This window comes from Protopterus annectens, chromosome 7.part0 (genome assembly GCF_019279795.1).
Source record: "Protopterus annectens isolate FY-2018-M chromosome 7.part0, PAN1.0, whole genome shotgun sequence".
NCBI lineage: Eukaryota > Metazoa > Chordata > Ceratodontiformes > Protopteridae > Protopterus > Protopterus annectens.
Window position 1 is genome coordinate 547,907,354 of NC_056739.1, and position 25,735 is coordinate 547,933,088.

Sequence of the window (25,735 nt, forward strand, 5' to 3'; positions counted from 1 at the left end):
GCAATTAAACTTGCTGTTAATGTAAAACTTTTTTCTTTTCACTGTAAATGAATTACTTTTATGTGTTTACACTAATGACAATTTTCACATTTGAACATTCCACAATGTGGGCGATGCAAATTAGAATTATTGTTTTCCAATACAACTTTAAGGTTACATCCTTTACGGAAAACTACATGAGGATATTCAGTAATGTGTTTGCTAATCAATTGGTCCTCAGATAAAAAACATCAATTTTTGATGATAATAGATTTCAAGAATGGAGCATCTAAAGAAAATGTAGTGATAAAATTTGATGTAAATGAATCCTCACTCTCAATTTTACCAAAATGGTTGAACACTTTGATGTTATTGAATTCATGCAATAGCGAATGGTCAGTCGAAATAACCAAATTGTCTATTGAATTATCTAATGAGTCAACGTGGGTTTCAACAGTCATATCACTTTCTTTTATCTGTAAAATTGGTTTAAATAATCCCCTATTTCTTTTGTTAAACACCTCTTCAATAAGGTCACCAATAAGTTTAACTGGGTACCCACGTTTGATAAACATGTCTTTTAATAAATTACACTCTTCCACAAAATCATTCTCCAAAGTCACCGTCCTGGCAGCTATAACAAGTTGCCCTTTCACCACCCCTCTCTTCTGGTGGTAGGGATGGCAACTGGAGAAATGCATTAGAATATGTGGGTTTCCTGAAAGTCTTAGAAATAAAACTTTTTTGGGGGGGTATCCTTGATTAATTCCACATCCAAAAATGAAATTTGTTCTGTTTGAAATTCCCATGTGAATTTCAACAAATTGGTGTATTTTGTGATTTTTTCAACAAAAATAGTGGCAGAGGTAACGTCGCCTCTCCACAAGATAAATATATCATCCAAATAACATTTTTTCCCAAAAAGCCATGACCATATTGGCAAAAGTTGTTCCACAGGGAGACCCCATGGCTACACCTGTTTTCTGGAGATAAAATTGTTTGTTAAACAAAAAATAATTATTACTGAAAACCAATTCAAGCAAATAAATGATTAAGTCAATACTTTGTCCTTCTAAGTGCTTTTCTAAAAGAAAATCCCTCATCCATTCACAACCCAGGTCCTGTGGTATAGATGTATAAAGATCACAAACGTCTACTGTGAGAAAGTTTAGGGTCTCATTAAAAGTAAAATTGTTAATAGCTTGTAAAAAGTCCAATGAGTCTTTACAAATCTGTGACTCATTTTGACCTCTTTAAGTTTACAATCGGCAAATTTTGCACACCCATATGTGATGGATTGTCTCCCATCAATGATGGGGCAGAACAGTGGTTTTTGTAGGTTTTTGTGTATTTTTGGTAATCCAAAGAGGGTTGGAGTAATTGGATGAATTATTTTTAAATAATTCAAAAGGTCCAAATCAATGTGACCTTCAATAAACAGATCTTTAATAAACCCAGTGATTCTATGATATGCCCCATTAAGTTCATTTAGGGACACTTTCAAATAGACTTCGCTGTTAAGTATTGACTGCATATTCAATACATAATCCTCTTTACTCATAAAAACCAAACCATCCCCTTATCTGGTTACATAATACGAATGTTCGCAAATTTCAACCCTTGCAATGCATCTTTCTCATTCTGAGTGAGGTTATTGTTTGAAATGTTACTTAAACAACGTTCTCCCATGAGTGACCTAAAATCATTTTCACATACTTTCTCAAATAGTGCAATATTAGGATGCAATACAGGGTTGAAAATACTAGCAACCCTAAAGTTCTTTGTGAGACTCGAGTTGCTTTCTAATAGAACAATCAAGTTAAGTTTCCTTGTAAAGGTTTTTAAGTCAACCAGGGTTCTTTCCAAATTACTCCTAAAAGTAGGGACAAATGTAAGCCATCTAGCCAGAATCTCAATAAGTATAGAATCAGGAACAAAAGAAGAAGAATTATAGATCTTAAAATTTTTAGAACTGTTGCAAAAAATACACAGTTTGTTCTGTTCCACTTCTCTAGGAACAGTAATATTAAAGTCACTGGAGGAAATTATCTCCTCCTTTTGTTCTGCTTCTTCCTCTTCCACTGGTTTTGGTGTTGAGCTTGATTTCGTTGCCCCCTGGTGTTGAGGTTTTTGCGAGCTTGAAAACCCTGGTTCTGATCCTGGTTCATAACCATTATAGGGTCAGAACCATTGTTTCTATGTTTACTCGCAAGTCTCTCACTTCTTCTAACTGGTGAATTAATCATGTCATCCCCAAATGAAACATTGTTATTGTCAAGTTCACTAGTAAAAATATCACCCGAAATATCCTGGTCATAATCAATGTTTGTTTTGCTTTTGTTTGAATGTTTAGAAGGAGGCAAGGGGTAAGCTACACCCCTTTCATATGCAACAGAATCCCTATTCAATTTCTTCATCTTGTTCTCTTTAAATTTTAAAAGAGCACTCTCCATACTTTAAAAAATTCGAAGGAAATCAAATTTATAACGTAAAAATTCTACATCCAGTCTAATGCTAGAATCTAAATCCGCCAGTTCTTTTTTAAAAACCTCTATTTGTCGACCATAATCTTTAATCAGACATTCCATAAGTTCAATTCCCTGTCTATTAAAAAGGCAAAGTAATTCTTTGTGAAACGGAGAATTCACTACCAAACTTGTTGGAAATCTCCATTGCCTAAGCCCCTTCGGGACTTCTTTTCTTTTTACACATTCTGTCAGGTACTGAACTTCGATTTGCAATTTCCTGAATTTGAAAAGTTTAACATCAAACAATTTTAATTTGTTAGATAAAGTGTCTTCACTCTCAACGGACCTGCCGCTGCCGTTGTTATTGGAACTACCATTAATAAAGCAAGCTGGTTCTTTAAGCCAGTCATTTAATGATGGAATGGTACTTACTCTATTACAATCTGTAGTGTTATTAGTAAGTCCTTCACTCGTTCCGTTCGAAACATGTGCCTGGACGCCAGAACAAGGCAAACCTGATGAAAGAAAAGTTCCCATACTGGTGTTTTCCCGATCCTGCAATCCTAGGGTAACCTCACGATTGCCAGATGCCAAACAATTTGAGCCCATGTTACCGGAACTACCGGAACTTCCGGATCACAGAGGTAGAGCAGTTACAACTTGTTTTGATAAAGAATCGACCCGTTGTGAAAGTAATTCAATGAGGGCTGTTAATTTCCCAATTGCAGCCGATTCATTACTCATAGATTGTTCCATTATATTAGGAAAAGAGTCCATAGTCTCAAATAAGACTTGCGATCCAGAGGCAGATAAACCCTGTAGTCCAACAGCAGTGCTATTCTCCATAAACGAGAAACAAAAAACAAACTGAATAAATCAACGACTGATAAAAAACAAAAAGAGAAAAAGCACCACGCTGAAACCAAGACTGTTTTGTTAGCGCTTTCGTTTACTAAAAATGTGTATACTTCTTCAGACAGTTAAACACACAAATATTCAAAGTTTAAATACTTTAAAAAATCATGACATCATTTCCTAAAATAACCCCACCTCATTTTAAAGTGAACAGACATATTTTACAAAAAACATAAATAAATTAGTAATCACTGTATCAAAATAATCATTCTCATATATAAATGAAATTCCTATCTTAATAAAGTTTTAAGTTTTAAAATACTTTTGATGGAAATTACATCATTTAAACCTGGCGGAACTGAAGCATTTAATTTCAACTGCCATAAAACTTATTTTTCTTCAAGTTTCAAGCTAGTAGGACCACCTCTCTCATTCTCAACTATTTTTTCAATAGCCATAAATGAAAATTCATGTTCTGGAAATAATAAAATGTGCCTAGCTAAGGCATTGGTGGTATTAACTTTACCAATTGCATAACAATGTTCATAAATTCTATTTTTTAGTGGTCTATCTGTTTTCCCTATATAAAAAGCAGGACATTTAGAACATAAGCCCAGATAGACCACCCCTTAGTGTTGCAATTAAACTTGCTGTTAATATAAAACTTTTTTCTTTTCACTGTAAATGAATTACTAACTTTTATGTGTTTACACCAACTACAATTTTCACATTTGAACATTCCACAATGTGGGCTATGTAAATTAGAATTATTGTTTTCCAACACAACTTTAAGGTTACATCCTTTACGGAAAACTACATGAGGATATTCAGTAATGTGTTTGCTAATCAATTGGTTCTCAGATAAAAAACACCAATTTTTGATGATAATAGATTTCAAGAATGGAGCATCTAAAGAAAATGTAGTGATAAAATTTGATGTAAATGAATCCTCATTCTCAATTTTACCAGAATGGTTGGACACTTTGATGTTATTGAATTCATGCAATAGCGAATGGTCAGTCAAAATAACCAAATTGTCTATTGAATTATCTAATGAGTCAACCTGGGTTTCAACAGTCATATCACTTTCTTTTATCTGTAAAATTGGTTTAAATAATCCCCTATTTCTTTTGTTAAACACCTCTTCAATAAGGTCACCAATAAGTTTAACTGGGTACCCAAAAAATCATTCTCCAAAGTCACCATCCTTGCAGCTCTAACAAGTTGCCCTTTCACCACCCCTCTCTTCTAGTGGTAGGGATGGCAACTGGAGAAATGCAGAAATGCATTAGAATATGTGGGTTTCCTGAAAATCTTAGAAATAAAACTTTTTGGGGGGTATCCTTGATTAATTCCACATCCAAAAATGAAATTCGTTCTGTTTGAAATTCCCATGTGAATTTCAAAAAATTGGTGTATTTTGTGATTTTTTCAACAAAAATAGTGGCAGAGGTAACGTTGCCTCTCCACAAGATAAATATATCATCCAAATAACGGGTGTACCATGCGGTATTCTCCTGGAAGAAAGTATCTACAAAAAGATAATGTTTTTCACAAAAAGCCATGACCATATTGGCAAAAGTTGCTCCACAGGGAGACCCCATGGCTACACCCATTTTCTGGAGATAAAATTGTTTGTTAAACAAAAAATAATTATTACTGAGGACCAATTCAAGCAAATAAATGATTAAGTCAATACTTTGTCCTTCTAACTGCTTTTCTAAAAGAAAATCCCTCACCCGTTCGCAACCCAGGTCCTGTGGTACAGACATATAAAGATCACAAATGTCTATTGTGAGAAAGTTTAGGGTCTCATTAAAAGGAAAATTGTTAATAGCTTGGAAAAAGTCCCATGAGTCTTTACAAATCTGTGACTCATTTTTCAAGACCTCTTTAAGTTTACAATCAACAAATTTTGCACACCCGTATGTGATGGATTGTCTCCTATCAATGATGGGGCAGAAGGGTGGTTTTTGTAGGTTTTTGTGTATTTTTGGTAATTCAAAGAGGGTTGGAGTAATTGGATGAATTATTTTTAAATAATTCAAAAGGTCCAAATCAATGCGACCTTCAATAAACAGATCTTTAATAAACCCAGTGATTCTATGATATGCCCCATTAAGTTCATTTAGGGACACTTTCAAATAGACTTCACTGTTAAGTATTGACTCCATAATCAATGCATAATCCTCTTTACTCCACCCATTATTTGGATGATATATTTATCTTGTGGAGAGGCGACGTTACCTTTGCCACTATTTTTGTTGAAAGAATCACAAAATACACCAATTTTTTGAAATTCACATGGGAATTTCAAACAGAACGAATTTCATTTTTGGATGTGGAATTAATCAAGGATACCCCCCAAAAAAGTTTTATTTCTAAGATTTTCAGGAAACCCACATATTCTAATGCATTTCTGCATTTCTCCAGTTGCCATCCCTACCACCAGAAGAGAGGGGTGGTGAAAGGGCAACTTGTTAGAGCTGCCAGGATGGTGACTTTGGAGAATGATTTTTTGGAAGAGTGTAATTTATTAAATGACATATTTATCAAACGTGGGTACCCAGTTAAACTTATTGGTGACCTTATTGAAGAGGTGTTTAACAAAAGAAATAGGGGATTATTTAAACCAATTTTACAGATAAAATAAAGTGATATGACTGTTGAAACCCACGTTGACTCATTAGATAATTAAGTAGACAATTTGGTTATTTTGACTGACCATTCGCTATTGCATGAATTCAATAACATCAAAGTGTTCAACCACTTTGGTAAAATTGAGAATGAGGATTCATTTACATCAAATTTTATCACTACATTTTCTTTAGATGCTCCATTCTTGAAATCTATTATCATCAAAAATTGGTGTTTTTTATCTGAGGACCAACTGATTAGCAAACACATTACTGAATATCCTCATGTAGTTTTCCGTAAAGGATGTAACCTTAAAGTTGTATTGGAAAACAATAATTCTAATTTACATCGCCCACATTGTGGAATGTTCAAATGTGAAAATTGTCGTTGGTGTAAACACATAAAAGTTAGTAATTCATTTACAGTGAAAAGAAAAAAGTTTTACATTAACGGCAAGTTTAATTGCAACACTAAGGGGGTGGTCTATCTGGGCTTATGTTCTAAATGTCCCGCTTTTTATATAGGGAAAACAGATAGACCACTAAAAAATAGAATTTATGAACATTGTTATGCAATTGGTAAAGTTAATACCACCAATGCCTTAGCTAGGCACATTTTATTATTTCCAGAACATGAATTTTCATTTATGGCTATTGAAAAAATAGTTGAGAATGAGAGAGGTGGTCCTATTAGCTTGAAACTTGAAGAAAAATACGTTTTATGGCAGTTGAAATTAAATGCTTCAGTTCCGCCAGGTTTAAATGATGTAATTTCCATCAAAAGTATTTTAAAACTTAAAGCTTTATTAAGATAGGAATTTCATTTATATATGAGAATGATTATTTTGATACAGTGATTACTAATTTATTTATGTTTTTTGTAAAATATGTCTGTTCACTTTAAAATGAGGTGGGGTTATTTTAGGAAATGATGTCATGACTTTTTAAAGTATTTAAACTTTGAATATTTGTGTGTTTAACTGTCTGAAGAAGTTTACACATTTTAGTAAACGAAAGTGCTAACAAAACAGTCTTGGTTTCAGCGTGGTGCTTTTCTCTTTTTGTTTTTTATCAGTCGATTTATTCAGTTTATTTGTATATATATATATATATATATATATATATATATATATATATATATATATATATATTCTTTAGGAGATGAACAATGGGTGCAGAAAATTCAAATAGCACTAGGATTTTGAATAAATAGTCCCAATTTAGGGAATCAAAGGCTTTCTCTTTATCTAAGCCAATTATGAGTATTTCTTTATTTTCTTTATTACCATAATCTCTAAGAGAAATTATCCTTTTAATATTGTCGTGTGTGTCTATGATATATATATTCAGTTGGATCATTATTTATTGTTTTGGATAGTGGTATTTTCTTTCTGTTGGTTAATATTGTCATAAATATCTTATAGTCATTATTTAATAATGATATAGGTCTATATGAGGTACAGAGGTTTAGGGATTTGTTTTCCTTTAAGATTGGTGTGATTAAGGAATATATCCAAGAGGGTGGTTTTACAGCTTGTGACTGAATTTCTAATAGAGTTTTATGGATAGTATCTTTGAAGGGAAAAGTTTATATATTTTCATAATTATGCCATCTATACCTGGAGCTTTATTATTTTTACTCTCTTTTATTTCTTTGTAGGATATGGGTGCGTGCAGATCTAGTTTTAATTTTTCTGTTTTTTTTATATTATAACATTTTTCATCTAGATTTAATTGATCAATATGTTTATTTTCTTTTTGGAAATGTTCCATATAGTGATATCTATAGGCATAAATAATGTCACCTATATCCGAGACATCTTTCCCTTTCTTTTCATGGAAGATACTTTTAATGTTATTAGCTTTTGATTGTATTTTAATTCTTATGGATTCTTATGGATAAATTATGTAGATATTTGGGAGAAGTGGCCATGGTATTAATTTTTAGTTTTTCTAAAGCTAAACTAGTTTTAGGTTTTAGAATTTTGCTGTATTTATTGTTAAATACTTCTTTCTTTTACATCTCCAAATGATTTTGATTTTTTTCAGCTTTTACTGACAAAAGTTTGGATTGTAGATCTAATAATTCAGAATCCCATTCTCTGATTTTATTTTTATACCAAGTTAGGGTTTTACCATATATGTAAGCTTTTAATGAGTCCCATATCATTATTTTATTTATCTCTGTGGTGTAATTAATATCTAAGAAGAACTGTAATTCAGATCATAACCAGGGTTTGAACTCTTTAATTTTAGATATATATGCTGGAATTCTGGAGTTAAAGATTAATGGTTTGTACCCATTTTTAAGTTTTAGTATCAATGAATTGTAGTCTGAAAAGAGGCAGGGAGTGATTGAGAAATTAATGATTTTAGAGTTTAAGTCATGGGCAGAAAATATTTTATCTATTCTAGTTTGGGTACCAAATCTGTGATCTTGATGGGAAAAAAACAAAGATTTATCTTCTTTAAATTTGAAAGTATCTACAAGATGAAATTATTCTACCCACTTTTTAAAGCTTTTGATACAGCAGATGTACACAGTGGTCTTTTATTTGTAGTTTCAAAAATATCAGATATACCGTTAAAATCTTCTAATATTAAGTTGCCTTTATAATTATTGGAAATGAAATCCAAATGTTTTTTAACAGTTCCTGTTCCAATGCCTGGGAACCAGTATAGATTGGCTAGGGTCCATATTAGACCTTCTTTATCTTCATATTTATAAATGATGTCTGGGTTAATCACATTTGTTTTTCATACAATTGGTACCCCTTTTGTCTGTCTTATAAGTGGATTGTGTCAATATCATATATTCCTTAGTATTCCTTTTATAATTGTCATTTGTTTTGAAATTAGTTTCTTGAAGAAAGACAATCTGTGCCTTGTTCAGTTTTAAATATTTCAGTAGATCTGATCTCTTGCTATGATTGTTTAAGCCATTGGTATTTAAAGATAATAAAGTTAAATCCATCTTAGGTTATTTAGACTATGTATTTTTTGTTTTATTGTGACTATTAAACATTTTCCTCTGATAACTATAAAGTATATGTTTGAGCTTTTAAAGGAAATGATCAGTTTTATACTTTGAGTGTTTACCAATAAAGTAATGCTTTGGTCAGGCATACTAAAAATGTTTTTGTGAAATAAATTTAAATTAATAAATGTTAACAAAACTAAGATCTGCACTAGCCATGGAATGAAAATCATTCCTAATCTGATGGATAAACCAAAATCTATCAGATTATCACTCATACCTTGACAATCCAGAACATATGAGCTCCATAAATTGAATTATCATATGGAGAATATTTGTACTAGGAATAAGCAATATTTATATTATTTTGAATAGATATAGTACTATTGTAGATTTGACAGAACTCTAATACAATATAAATGTCTACTGATTGTATAAGCAATTAATATTTACATGAAAGATAGATGCCAAGCAATTCAATCATAGTAAAGTAAGATGTATCATATATAAAACCTCAGTAAAAGATTATAGCACACTGTTATTTAACATATTCATCCTTATTGATGAAGTCTTTCAAAACATATTACTTAATATAAATAGATGGTAATAATATTAATACCTAATGTTTATAATACAATGTATTTTACTGGATATATCAGAAGTTATATTTCATTGTTTGCCAGCATTTAAGTAATCACTTTGTTGTTTGCTAACTTACTTAAAGCATCAAGTTTGTTTTATGTGAACATTGATGAAAGTTAGTGCATTTTAATTATCAGTGCATCCCTCTTCCCCCCATTTCCTACACACAAGGATTTTTGGTACTTACGTATTATCACAACCATGCTTTCGTAACAGGTGCAAGTACGCTTTCTCACCAGCTCCTTCCATGAAACTAAAATAAGTACAGCATGTAAAATACAATAAGGTTTCCATGAGATTTTCAGGATCTTCTTATGATTTGTAGTACTAAATCATATCTGGTGTGACATGCTGAAATTCCTTGATAGATTCTTCAGAAGCAGAATACTTATTGTGCCATTTATGGATATGTTTTTCTTGCTGGAAAGTGTTCATTTCATACTCATAGTTTACAGACTGCGTCCTTTCCATTTCCACCTTAAAGTCAGTACTGTGTGGTCTTTCAAGCACTGAAAGGCTGAAAACTACATGACCACAAAGTGAGAATGAAAATGCAAGAAAAACATATCCATAAATGGTACAATAGCTATACTGCTTCTGAAAAATCCTTCGTTTGAATTAAGTACAGCTCCCTACAAGATGTTTTTGGCCTTTATTCATGGTCCACGGTCATTGCCCAATGTGACACAAATGTTATATAGTAGAGATATCCAATCTTAGTCAGAGTAACATACACCGATGAAATTCTGTGCAAAATGACAACCACTCCAATCACAGTTAAATAAATAGTCTAGTAGCGAGAAGATGTCTTAAAAAATCTTAGTACTGTTACATTAATAACATGCTGCTGAAAATGACTGATTGCGAAAATAGAAATAACGGGTTACCTACAAAGTGTAGTAGCGATAATAACAGGCCAAACCCCTGGTAGCGATAATAACAGGCCACCGAGACAGCGTGGTTGTGATAATACGTAAGTACAGGATTTTCATATCTGTCATTTCTTATTATAAAATTATTAAAATTATAGGTTAAAAACAACAAATTCTCTTATTGTGACTAATAATTACAAGTTCCCTTTCCATATTCATAAATTGCCATTTTATGGCATATACTGAAAGATTTTAGATTTAAATGGCAACATTCTATTTTGTATAATCAGCAAAAGTTAAACTGAGTGATTATTGTCAATTTAATACTATTTGTTCAGAATGTGATTGTTACATTCTGTGACATTCCTAGTTCAGGCTTCCATTGTTTCCCTTGAGCAACTTTGTCAGTTTGATGTCATGTATAAAACATTAGTTACCTTGGTAACAGCTTATTATGTATGGTCAAGATGGGTTACAAAACCACAATTCAAGTTAAAGCAATTATATGACTTGTTATGCACATTTACTTATATGAGAAGATCATCATGCTTCCCCCCTGATGTTCAATATAATGTATGTCATTTATGACAAGTTAAACAGTAGTGTTATTAAACTGAGTGTCTATTGTCAATTTAGTACTTTAATATTTGTTCAGAATATGATTGTTACATTCTGTAACATTTCAAGTTCAGGCTTCTATTGTTTCTCTTGAACAACTTTGTCAGTTTGATGTCATGTATAAACATTTGTTACCTTCATAACCGCTTAAGTATTATATATGGTCAAGATGGGTTAAAAAAACTACAATTCATGTTAAAGGAATTACATGACTTGTTATGCATATTTACTTATATAAGAAAATCATCATGATTCCCCTTGATGTTCAATGTAGTGTATGTCATTTATGACAAGTTAAGACAGTAGTGTTATTATACACAAGGCCATGTTATTAAATCCTGTCTTTAATATCTAAATTCAGCAGACTGCTTCATCTTATATGACGATTATATATTTTATGTCTAGATTTACTAAAATCATATATTACATAACTATTGTGTGTCTTTTTTTTTTTGTCTGTTGCTTAGTTATTTGAGAGACCACACGCTGTAATGCTTATTCTTATTATTAGCTCCTTCCAAGCATGTTTATACAGTCCATAGACTTTAAATTATGAGACCCTTCTAGTTTCTTATTTGTTATAAGTATATTTCCATCCTTACATACACACATATCAGTACTTCAAGCATGGGCAACAATACCCATCCAGTTTTGCCAGAATGCCATTCAGTAGTTCATGTGGTATGTTTCCAGGCTGTTCTTAAAATATCCAAACCAATATTTGTCCTGTTCCATTTTACCAGCCTGTTCCATGCAGTGGCCACTCTGCCAATGAACCATTCAACACACCTTCCATTCCCACAGATATTTCCAGGAAGGAAATCTGATGACTCTCTAGCACTTCCCGGCAACCTCAAACACCCTTGAATCAGCTATCCCCATATGCCCAACATGTCTGAGCAAGCTCACCTCCCAGACCACTGCAAAGGATTCTGCACAAGACCAAGTGCTAGTAGTCTTTCACAATAACTCAGACTTCCACTCTTACGTAAGTCCTTAATGTGTTTGGACCAAAATACATTTTAAATATAAAATTGGGCTTTTTTTTAATTTTATTTATTTATTTATTTTTTATCAAGAATCAACCTGATGGGCTAAACAAAGTGTTGGGAGACCATCAATATGTGTACACGTGGTTTAAAACAGCCTTATTATATATATATATATATATATATATATATATATATATATATATATATATATATATTTTTTTTTTTTTTTTTAAATCAAAACATTGCTGATAATCATCTTGGAGGCTCTTCAGAGCCATTAAGCATTATCGTCACTCTGTCTCCATTACCATAGCAACTTGGGAGCATCTGTTTCTGTTAGTATGTCTGTGTACTGCATACCAGAGGCTCGCAATGCACCTAAAGCAAAGCTTCACTTCACTGCAAATTCAAGCCTAAATTCCCTCCCTTTCAGCAAGGCAGCAGCCTGGAAAAGAACAGAGAGCAAACAGATAAAAAAAAAACTCCCTACAAGCCACCGCAACAAGAGATAATACATTCTTCCAGCCTTCCCACCTCTCACTCAGCAGATGTATAAACAAAGTATTCTCAGCCAAAATATCCCAAATCACAGTTTTATCCACCCCCTTCCCCTGGATCCAGGCTAAAACACCAAATGTCTCTTTCTAATACACAAGCATCAGTAAACCTCGATCACAAGCTGCAAACCACAGCTTCCTGGAGACAAAAATGGCAACATACAACAGCTGCCAGACACAGGTGTATCTGCACACACCATATCAGGCTTAATAAAACAGCACTCAAAGCTATGATACCTGCCATAATTGATATTAACTATGTTTAGAGAGAACAATAATGACACTTGTACTAGCTGCCAGACACAGCTGCATCCATGCACACCATATCAGGATTGATCAAACAGCACTCAAAGCTATTATATCAGCCATAATTGATATTAACTATGTTTAGACAGAATAATAATGATATTTGTACTAGCTTCCAGACACAGCTGCATCCATGCACACCATATCAGGATTGATCAAACAGTACCTGTAGCTGTGATACCTACCATAATTGATATTAACTATATTTAGACAGAATGATGACATTTATACTAAGAGCTTGCTACTATTATTCAACCAGGATACACATGACATTTCTAAATCATACTTTAACTAAAGAAGGCATTAGTCTCCATGGCAGCATTTTTTTAAACACTCTACTGTTACTGCTATTATATATTATGTTAATCTGTTACATCTGATTCTGAACTCTGATGAATGGTACCTTTTTGAATTAGTTAATTAAATTATAAGTAAAACAATGAAAAATGCACAAGATAAGAATTCACTGAGTTCAAGTAGGGGAATAGAAACTTCTATGTTTATATTATATGTTGCTATATTTGGCTTATATATAATGTAAGTAGTAACCCTTCTTGACCTACCTTTGTTTGTGAAGAATTACTGGACTCTTTGAACATTCTGACTGAATCATTACTGTTCCACAGTTGTTTAAGAAACCCTCCTTTTTTTAATAAAAACAGATGACAAGTGATGTACCATATCAGTTGATACTTTGAGATATGTAGTTGTAAGAGTTTTTTTGAGACAGCTATCTTGGAATCAGTTTTTTGTTTCTTCTTTCTAGCATAAGTCCAATGATTTGTTCCATTTATGCTTTTAAGAGTAGGGGGTCATACATTCCATTTCTTCTGGGATAGACACTATGTTGTTTTTGATAAATATAGTAGCTTCTTCTAAGTCATTAAAGGTTCTCATCTCATTGGCAAAAAACATTTTTATCTTGGTTGGAAAGGCCAGCTGTGCTTTAATGTTTTGTTTCAACAATTTTATTATTGGCCAAACTTTTTTTCCTTTGTTCTAGTATTCTGGAAGAATAATCATTGTCAAACGTTATCAGGCTTTGATTGTATTTTAAGGGTGATTTTCTCCAAGCAGATTTTAATATTAGTTCCTTGTCCAGAAATGAAAGAAATTTTATACCTATAGATCTAGGTGGAGTATTTGTTGAGTTAGAAGCAGGTTTTCTCAGTGCTCTATGTGCCCTTTCAATTCCAAATGAAAGTCCATCTTTTAAGTCTAAAAATTCAGGAATCCAGGTTAAGAATTAAATAATGTCTTCTCCTTCAGTGGTTTCAGGCAGACCAAGTCATCTCTACTATATCTCTTATAAGTATGAATGTCCACAGAAAAATCACTTGGAAGAACCATTTTCTACATAGGAGTAGTATGCACCCTGGGTTTGTCCATAAAAACATCTGTGAGAATCAACTTGTACGGATCTCCAGGCTATGCACAGATGAGCATATATTCCAGAAGGAATGCAGGCAACTAGAAGAGAATCTGTCTAATAGGGGCTATAGTAGAGATGACTTCACTGCCAAAATCCACCCCGAAATTTTAAGATGAACAAAAGTATGTCCCTTCTTCTCCAGATGTAGTACTGGCAACATGACATTGGATACACCTCAAGTCACAAGGAACCTTAAAGGAACCAATTTAAATTGTGTCCTTACCTTTAATACAGACCACAAGAAGGTATGTAATGTCATTAGAAGGTTCTGGCCTATTTTGACTGAAGATGATAGAATAAAAAACATTGTAGGAGAACTACAAGGTTCACATTCAAGAACAAGAACACCAAAAAACTTATCTGCAATAAAGATGGTTTTCCCAAGAAAAATGTTAATATTTTGAGACAAGGAACCCACAAATGCGGAAGATATAAAACCTATCAGTTTAGAGAGAGTAATATTTTCATCCATCCAACTACAGCCAAGAGCTATGTATTTAATGTTAAAGCAACCTGCAACAGTGAACATCTTGTATATCTAGCATGCTGCCACCTTTGCCCTTGTTTCTACAGAGGCAAAACTGACCAACTCTTGAAAGACAGGGTTTTATGCCACTTACAAGATATCTGACAAAAGGACATGAGCACTGGCATCTCATATTAGCTCAAATCCAACCCATTATTTTAGCTTTAAAGCTATAGAATGTGTTCCTATAGGACATAGAGCTGGGGATATTCAAAACAATACTGAGATTCATGAAATTGGGTGGATAAATAACTTAAGAGCTAACCGCCCCCAGGCTTAAATGTAATGGTTCCATTGAAATCTATTCTGAGACAGAAATGCCTCTCCATTGGTTAATATTGGAGGCTTGTCTGCCTCTAAGAAAGTGATTGACATATTGTGGTAGGAGGGACAAACATTGCAAGGAAATCGTGTGATTGGTGAATATTTGTTTAAAGATATGGAATGAAGCACAGGAAGTCATGGTCTGAAGAAGGCAGACTTGCTGAAAGCGCTTATTTGATGCATAATCTGTTTTTAAACTTTGCAATAGTTTTAGTGAGTTTTAACTTCGTTTATTAAAGTTGGAACATTTTAATCGTGGTGGTGAACTCAGTACTTTGCCTAGTTTGTACTTTGTTCTGAGTCACCTTTAGTAGTGGGGACTTATCTTTTGCCATTTTTTCATTTGTTTTGCTCTTGCTACACATGGCTGAAAGTAACTTGCTGATGGACAACCACAGAAATGGAAAGGAACAAATGAAAACTTTCTCTGAGTTTCTAGGTGAGCAATTGAATCCATTAAATAAAGTGAACTTGGAAAATGAGAATGTTGAAACTGTAGATTTAACTGCCAACACTGAGAGTTTTGACAAAGTTTTCAAAGAGGTGGAAAACACTGCCTGTCATCTGTAGAGACTGAAGTGGCAGCTTTTCCACCTGGAAGCATGCATTCACCATCAGGTGGTCCTAAGAGGGATGAGAGTGAAGTGCTTACAGAGTTATAGTAACACCTACCTGGACTTGTTAGCCAGATGGCAGGCAATTAATCTTGAAACAAGTTTCAGCTATTTATGCTTACTCATTGAGTACTTTAAACTGGTGAAGTCATCAGTAGCGGAGCTGATTAAAAATAAACAGACGGAATTAGAGAAGATGGATTTGACAGACAACTGCATTCAGAAATTGGAGTCATTACAATACAATCTGAGCATTTATGATAGCAAGTTAAAGGGAGAGAAGACCAAAAAATTGGCACAAGATTTTCAGGACTTCAGGAATGAGAATATCTTTGAATGGCCAAGAGAGGAGAGAGTGTCTCAAAGACAAGGGAGAACACTCTCAAAAAGCAATTTTAATATAACAAACATGGGTCACAATATTGGAAACCGTAATGTGTCCAAGAATATGATAAACACCACCACTCATACAGCCGATGATGCACTGCCTAGCACTTCTGCATCTTTTGTCTCTATGAATAGCTTATCCCATGCTACAACAGGAATGTTCCTGGCAAATCAGCAGATACTTGACCCAAAGAGGGAGCTACATTTTCCCCTTTTTCCTACCAACTACCATTTTTTTTATAAACAAGAACCAAACCAAGAATGTGAGATCAGAAAGTCAAGGAAGGAAAAGGAAAAAGTTCAACCACCAGAAGGTCTAGAACAGAGTCTAGTGATGAATGTAACACAGACACCATTAAGCCACCAAGCCATTCAGGTCTTGGAGAAAGGTTTAACTTTCATTCCTTTGATAAGATCTGATTTGAATGAGTTTGTTACGGACATAAAACTTTTTGCTAGGCATGTCACTCAAAAGACTATCTTCAGTAATGCTAACCCACAATTTTTGCCTATACCGAAAAGGCACAGCACATGTGTACCTGTCAACCATCCTGCTGTGGACTTGTTTGTCCATTTGTGTGAAAATGAGGTAAAATTGAGGGGAAATAACAAAGTAGGTGGCCATTTCTACAACTTGACCAGTAAGGAAAGAGAAGCTCTATTTGAACTGAAGTCAAGGGACGATCTAGTCATTAAACCTGCTGATAAAGGAGGCACCATTGTAGTAATGGACACAACTTGGTATAGGAACAAGATGCATGATCTGCTAAGTGATTCAGGAACATACAAAATCATTAATAGAAACACAGTTAACAGGATGATTAAAATGCACAGAACACTTTGAATGATTTGCTTTTAGAACAACATATCCCTAAGGAACTGTTTGACTTCTTTGAGGTAATCTATCCTACCATTCCAGCCATAAGCAGCCTGCCAAAGATACATAAAAACCTGGTTATCCCTCCCTTATGACCTATAGTCATGGGGAGAGGTTTGGTAACTGAGCCCCTGTCTATGTATGCTGAGAAAGAGCTGAAAAAGCTCATACCAGCAGCAAAAACAGTTTTGAAAGATTCGGGTAGCTTTTTGAAGGATTTCTCCAGGAAAATGCAAGACGTGGGCAGCATGGCCAATCTGTTATTAGTGACAATGGACATAAATAATTTATTCACAGTGATACTGCATTCCTATGGGATTGAAGCAGAGATTTTTCATCTCCACTGGAATCGAACTCCAACTTGATATGTTCTCTATTAAAACTAATCTTGGAAAACAATGTATTTTCATATGGCAGTACGTATTACTGGCAAGTATGGAGTGTAGTTATGGGCACTACATGTGCCAATAGTTATTCAAACATTTTATTGGCACAATGGGAATTATGATGCCTGTGCCCTGGCCCAGTAATCAAGAAGCCTCAAGAGGGTGTCTCATATGGGAGAAAGGATAACAAATACATACAGTAAAGTGCAATTTCCCTTAAGAGCACATAAAGATCACAGTGAGTCCAGGGCTGGTCACTCCCTTGCTCTCCAGGTCCTCAATAAGACTCCCCACTGGCAAGGCTATAGGGTCCAGATCTCAGCCTAGCTGGGCAAGCTAAAACCTCCACCACCCTCTCTGTCCAACCAGTGCTTCATGTCCCTGCCCACGTAGCTGACACACACACACTTTGAGATAAGAGTTTATACAACCACACAGACACTCCTGGGAAAGGCTGGCACAGGTTCTCCAGCTGTGCCCCTATTACCCAGACTATATAGTAGTACCACCTGCCACCACCCAGCTAATATTTATCAGCTACTCAAAGGCCCTTAAAAGGGTGTCCAATTATTACTGTGCAATATTATTATCCAATTGGTAGTATAACTAAACAGTCAAGGCTTATTAGAGTGACTTGGTACAGTAATCACTATAAATATGCAATGTACTCTAGAGCTTAAATTATCTCTACACAAAACAGCCACAGTTGAAAAGTTTTAAAATATTTAATAATAAATAAAAACACAAGACAATACTTCTTACTACACACTATCACACCTGAAGAAGCATAGTGTTACTATGCGAAAGCGCTTGTGTGTTTTTCTTCTATTAAAAGTTTTTCTACATTGTGGATTCCTGTGTGTGGTGTATCCAGTGTGTGTTGTGTGTGTGTTGTTCTTTTGTGTTTTCCACTTGGAGCCTCTGTTCTCTTGCTACAGTTGCTGGACCTTTTTTATCACAGAGAAATATTTAAAATAATTCAGTAGTACAGTTCTGACATCACAGAAAAAACACCTAGTCTAATCTTTCTAGGTCCGAGCTATTTCTAAAAGAAAACAGAAATCTAAGATAACTTACATAAGAGCAAGACAGTGCTGTGAGTTATATGGTCAAGACAAAATGTGCAATAATCTCTGGTTCTCTCTGTTTAAATTGAAATTGCAGTTCTGATTCACATTACATCATTCTTCACACTTTCCTGGGGTTCCCAGCATACATATTACATCATTCTTCACACTTCCCTGGATTCTCAGGCTAACAGAAACTGCATTTACATTCTTAACATCTCCTTTTGTTATCTTGCAGCTGGTCAGGAAGCAGAGCAATAAAAATACATTTGCATGTTTAAATCTAGCAATTTAACTCTTGGTTAAAACAATACCAAGAATTTCTTCATCTAGACCCTTCGGCATCACTGTCTACATCAAAGGATCACCACATGCTTTACTTTGGTCACTAGAGTGCACTGTTGTCACATTTCTGCAGTTCTACATCTAACAGCAGTTTCTTTACATTTAAGACAACATGCCTGTAGTGTACATTCATATTTACAAATGACAGAATTATCTGCAAAATTCTATCTGGCTAGGCTGGCAGCCTTCTCAGGAATCAGCACATGTTTTGTGTGATAAGAACCCTTGGTCTACTAACATTATATACTATGGGCATTTTGTGGATGATATTTTTATCCTTTGGAATGAGAATGAAGATGAGCTTGTCTTTTTCTGAATACCTTAAAACTACTACAGAGTTCTTGAAATTTACGCTTCAGTACTCAAGGATTGACATATGCCTGCAATTAGACCAAACCAATGGAATAAGTGCAAATGTCCACAGGAAAAGCACTTTAGAAGAACCATTTTCTGCATAAGAGTAGTATGCACCTTGGGTTTGTCCATAGAAACATCTGTGAGACTCAACTTGTACGGATCTCCAGGCTATGCAAGGATGAGCATATATTCCAGAAGGAATGCAGGCAACTAGAAGAGAATCTGTCTACTAGGAGCTATACTAGAGATGACTTCACTGCCAAAATCCACCCTGAAATTTTAAGACAAACAAAAGGACATCCCTACTTCTCCAGATGTAGTACTGGCAATGTGACATTGGATACACCTCAGGTCACAAGGAACCTTGAAGAACTAATTTAAATTGTGTTCTTACCTTTATTACAGGCCACAAGAAGGTATGTGATGTCATCAGAAGGTTCTGGAATATTTTGACTGAAGATGATAGAATAAAAAACATCGTAGAACAGCCGAGGTTCACATTCAAGAACAAAAACACCAAAATACTTCTTTGCAATAAAGCTGGTTTTCCCAAGAAAAATGTTAATATTTTGAGACAAGGAACCCACAAATGTGGAAGATGTAGAGCCTGTCAGTTTATAGATACTAGTAATATTTTCATCCATCCAATTACAGCCAAGAGCTGTGTATTTAATGTTAAAGCAACCTACAACAGTGAACATCTTGTATATCTAGCATGCTGCCACCTTTGCCCTTGTTTCTATATAGGCAAAACTGACCAATGCTTGAAAGACAGGGTTTTACACCACTTATGAGATATCTGAAAAAAGGACATGAAAAATGCACTGACATCTCATATTAGCTCAAATCCAAATCATTATTTTAGCTTTAACGCTATAGAATGTGTTCCATTGAAACCTATTCTAAAACAGAAATGCCTCTCCATTGGTTAATATTGGAGGCTTGTCTGCCTCCAAGAAAATGATTGACAGCTTGTAGTAGGAGGGACCGACACTGCAAGGAAATCACCTGATTGGTGAATATTTGTTTAAGGATATGGAATGAAGCAGAGGAAGTCACGGTCTGAAGAAGGCAAACTTGCCAAAAGCGCTTATCATTTGATGCTTCATCTGTTTTTAATCTTTGCAATAGTTTTAGTGAGTTTTAACTTTGTTTATTAAAGTTGGAACATTTTAATCATGGTGGTGAACTCAGTACCTATTTGCCTAGCTTATACAGAATTAAGTATGCTATGCTTCTTTTTGAATATGGCTCTCCAAATCACTTGTCTGCTTCAAGACTTCTTGTGCCCACCCACAATTACAAGACTTTTGCATAATTTCTGCCACTTTCTTCTACCTCCTCCAGCCTGCCCTCCTTTACCAATCTCATGCAGGTTAGATATCATCTGTGCAGTATTCTCAGGATTTGATCTACCACTGCATGTACATTCTGCATGTGCCTCACTGCCAGAATTGTCTTCTGACAGCATCCCTTCCATCCTTCCTCTCCACTTCCTCAGTTCTTAATCACTTTCTCTTCTTTGAACTTGTCTCTTCTTTTCTTTAATATTTCAAAGATCTGTTTGGTCCTTTGCCTCCCTGACATTTTCCATTTCCTCCATGGTGCCATCCTCTCTCATTTTGCCCTCTCTTCTTGTCTCTTCTCCTTTCCCCTGTCTCCATTTACCCTCTCAGTACTCTTTTTCCAGGTGTCTGAGTACCAAGTAGTTCCTCCGTTGGACCTCGGGAATTCCGTGTTTAACTCCTCCATTGTTTTAAATCTTTTCCTACCACCCTTTTATCTGCATACCAAATCTTCCTCTTGAGCAGTCCCACTTCCCCAGATTATATTTTTTTCTCTTCCTTGGCCCCATTTTCTTTTTCCCATAGTTTTTTCTTGTCCCTTTACCCCCATTTCATGCATTCTGAGTACATTACACTTAACTAAATAATGTAAAAGTATATTGTATGTAACAATATACCCTCTAAAATCACACAAAACGCAGTGTGTGCTGAATTGCGTTAATGTGATGCATTTTACTGGTGGACTGAAGAGTCGCTTTATGTATTTTCCCTTTTGATGGACTGAAAAGTCGTTGTTCATTAAAGCATAGTGTGCTGTTAAGGATTTGTGCCTTCTTCGATCTGTTCTGGTTTTAGTACTGTTTAACCTAAAAGAAAGGTTATTCATGCTAAAATGCATGATGCAGCCTGTGCTTCTACTAAGCGCTGTCTAGTTTTGTCTTATCTTTATAGCTCTCCCAGTTTTAATTTCTCCAAATCTTTTGTTTTTCTAATACTATGATGGGAATGGACCCTATTCCTAAGTCAAAGTATGATTAAAGTTCATGAAATTAATATTGTTTCACTCTTTGATGTCAGTCAAACGTGCTCTTTGTAGCACCCGCAATGTGCCCAGTAATTACTCCTCCTGCAATTCATATGAAGTTACATGTACTGGTAGCATATCTAAATATGATTGTAGACTCTTTTTTTATAAGACCCATTGCTACTACTAGTATTGGAACTATCTGGGTATCTTTCTTCCACATTGCTCTCGTTTCTGCTTGCAAATCCTGATATTTTATAACTTTGTGTCTCTCTGTATGCTGGGACACTGTAGTCACTGGGTGCGGTGATTTCATTGATCAATGCTACTTTTGTCTTCTTTTCTTGGACCACTATATGTGGTTTTCTAGCATCTATCTTTTGAACTCTTGGTAATGGAAAATTCCATGTGATGTAGACCATCATTTTCTGTGATACTTTGTGGCTGTTTCCAGTGTTTTTCAGCCACTTCAATACCATAATGATTGCACAGTGCAACAGTCTCATCACATTATTATGCCTTTCAGTATGCAGTCCTTCTGCCATTAGTATGTTGCAACCAACAAGGTGTGCAACTGGTTCCAGTTCTGTTTTGCAAAATCTAAATTTGTCTGTTTCTCCTACATGTTCAATGGACTTTGTAAACCAATTTGTACATAGCCCACTATATTATGCTGCCAATATTAACCTTTCATCTCTTGGTTTGGATTAGCCTCTCTTTAACCATTCTTGCATTTGTTCCTGATCAACATGAAGTTCTTCCAGAAGTTTTCTATACTTGCAACTATATTTATGCATTTTCCACATTTCTTGCCTTCTCATCTGGTCCTTCACCTTATGTTCTTTCTTTAGGTTTTTGGCACATTCAGTTGCTGCCTGATTTTTATCTACTTCTGGTTTGATTTCTGTTCCTCCTTGATGCCGATATGCTACAGCTAGATTAAGCAGGGAAGTCATCTTAGATTTATTCTCCTCATGTTTCAAAATGTTCACTACATTTGGGTCTTGTGAGGTCAGCAGATAAGCATGGAGTTCCACAATTGCAGATCTATGCATGTAATCAATTTCAAAGAGGTCCATCTCTCCTCCAGAATGGGGAATATATAATTTTGGTATACACTGATTTTTATAAATCATTTGTTGAGCATGAAACATCCTTGTTTTCCAATCTAATCTATCCAACACATTTTGGGGCCAGTCAATCACTCCAAAACTGTAAGTTAGGACAGGAATAACAAATTGGTTTATAGCTTAGATTTTGTTCCTAGATGTCAGTGCTGTTGTCAGGATTAATTTGAGTCTTCTGAAATATTCCTTACTTTTATTCACATTTGTTCGTGTTTTATTTTTGATCCTTCATCAATTTCCAAATATTTATACACTCCTTTTTGCTCAAGTTCTTTTATGTCACATTATTGTCCCAAATTTATGTTTTCCTGGTGTTGCAGTTTTCCTGCTTTAAAGGTTGCTTTTGCACATTTATCAAGACCAAATTACATTCTTATATCATCTGAGAAAGTTCTGACAACTTGTAGTTGTGCTTTCATTTCCTCATCTGATGAGCTATACAATTTTAAATCATTGACAAAAGAAGATAAGTCTTTGCACTTTGTTTTTTTTTTTCTAGTAGCCAAATTATAGCTATGGCCTAAGCTGTTAAGTAGACAGCTTAATGGGTTAAGGGCAAGGCAGAATAGCTGTGGTGACAGTCACCCTGGAATACACTTTAATGCTTTCAGAGAACATTATCTCCTAGCCATTTCTCTGTATCAGATTGTCTCCTGGAGATACAAGGACGAGATGTAAAACTGCTACTAAACATGCAGTTATTTGCTAGAAAATAAGTCTTATAATATTCAATATTCTTTTTCCTTTATGTGCTTTCTCTTAAAACCTGTTCCTAGACCAAGCTAAGGGCCTTAATCCAGTCATTCCACTATGCAAGAATAAGAAAAAGTACACTAATTTTTCTTTTGTCATGCTCTTTTAACCAGAATTTTCTTTTTTTTTTTACATTGCAGTGCCTACATTTCTTAAAATGCAACAGGGACAAAATAATAATAATAAAAAAAAACAGGAGCACCTGTTTATAGTAGTATCCCCATTACACTTAAAATTGAGAAAACTTTACTCTATAGCATGCTAAGAAAATTAGCACTATAAAAATAGTATCATTACTTACTGCTAACTTTCTCCCTCCAATTCCCATGCTAAGTATTTTTCCGAACATTAATGACATGAAGTAGGGTATATGCTTTAGAGTCCCCTACAAGTTTAACAAAGTCCAAAAAAGTCAAATTTTCTTATTTTGTCATGTTACATAAATAAAATTATTGCTTTGTAATCACACAATTGTTCATTTCCAAGTTACTGGTTTTATTCCTGTTCATCACCCTCTCACAAATTCTGTCACTTCCAATGTACTCTTGATTCTTCTAGTTGACTATTATGCTTTTTTTTCCTTCTGTCAAGAATTTTTCATTGAAACATTGGGCAAGGTTTTACTGGCACAGTCTCTCCATGGTCTATTTTTTTCCAAACACTTATCACTTGTGACATAGGCAAATTTACATTCATATAAAATTAATCAAACTATTTTAACATAAACATTATACTTCACATGTACTGCTATATATCATATAACCTTAACAACATTACATAAATTATTCAATTCCTGCATTTTTTAAACAAGAAATATCTTTAGTAAACTATGACTTAGTGCATAGGCAATCATACATTTATATAAATGAAAGCAAACCACACAGACACAATCCTAGCTGCAAGCATTTTACATCACAAAACATACTGATACAATCCCAGTTGCAAACATTATACATCATTTATAATCTACCCAATCTTTTTCACTCAAACATTACATAGCTCATTTAAATCCTGCAAACTTTTAAACCTTAATCCTCCCTTGTATGTATTGTTCCCACAACTCCCATTTTTTCTATGTAGTTTGCTCATACTCTTTTCTAAAGATCTCAATTCCACTTGTTTATCTCTGTTGCTATATTCACTACTTCCAGTATACTTGGCTTAGATTTTGATTTCCATTTTCTAGTAATTGCTTTTCTGGCAGCCACCATTATTAGACACAGCAAGGCCTTACCATGTCTAGGCAATTCCGATTCTGTATCATAGCTCAGAAAAGTTATCTCCCTCATCAGACCAATCTGCCCACCCAGCATCTCCGACAGTGCACCTGCAGGGAATCCTTAAAGTCCACCAACTCACTGCACTCCCAGAAAATATGTTCCCTATTACCTCTGTTTTACCCCTGGCACCTCTATTTGCTGTCTGCCTGAGGAAAAAAATCTCTGGAGTCTACTGGGGTATAAAAATATTAATATAAACATTTCCAGGCAAAAATCCTAAATCTTCTAGATTTTATTGCATATTTCGGACACTATACACCCATTTTTTCTTTGTGAATTGCTTATCCAGTCTCTCTTCCCAATCCTTTCTAATCTCCTCTGACTGATTCTTTTAGTTATCATGCAACATTTTATACGCTCTACTAACTATTCCTTTTTTAATGGCTGCTTCTGTTCTAGATTCTATTAAAAACTCTACCAGTGCTGGTCTTTCATTTAGGACACCCCCTATTTCTTTCTCTTTGACTATAGTCTGATATCAATCCTTGATAAGGAAGGCAATCCATTTAAATTATTGGCATCTTCTCATTCTATCTTTTCCTCTTTAATTATTTGCTCCCACTACCTTGGTTCCTTTTCCAGTTTTCTCCAATAAATTCCAGCCCCTCTTGCCTATTGTCTGTATCACTAATTGCAGTCATCCCTATCGACAGAATCTCCTTTCTCCATTCCTGTGTTGGTTTACTTCTTAGAATACTTTTTGCTACTTTACGGATAGAATATTCTGTATGATTATTGTTATTCTCCTTAAAGGCCTGCAACCAAAATCCAAGTCTCTCCTTGTTTCTTGAGCTTCCCCCCGTTTTCATCATCATCCTTTTCCATTTTGAATTATAGTTTTCTGCTTGTGCTATGTACAGGAGTCGTAACTGTGTAACTCTGAAATACCCCTTCAAACTGGGTAATACCAATCTGCCCTGTTCTACTGGAGGAATCAGCTTATCCCACTTGACTCTTTCCATCTTCCCCTCCCATATAAAGTCCTTCAGCTCTTTATTAATTGCTGTCCACAACTTCTCTCCTCTGGTTGATAAAAATATTCCTGACC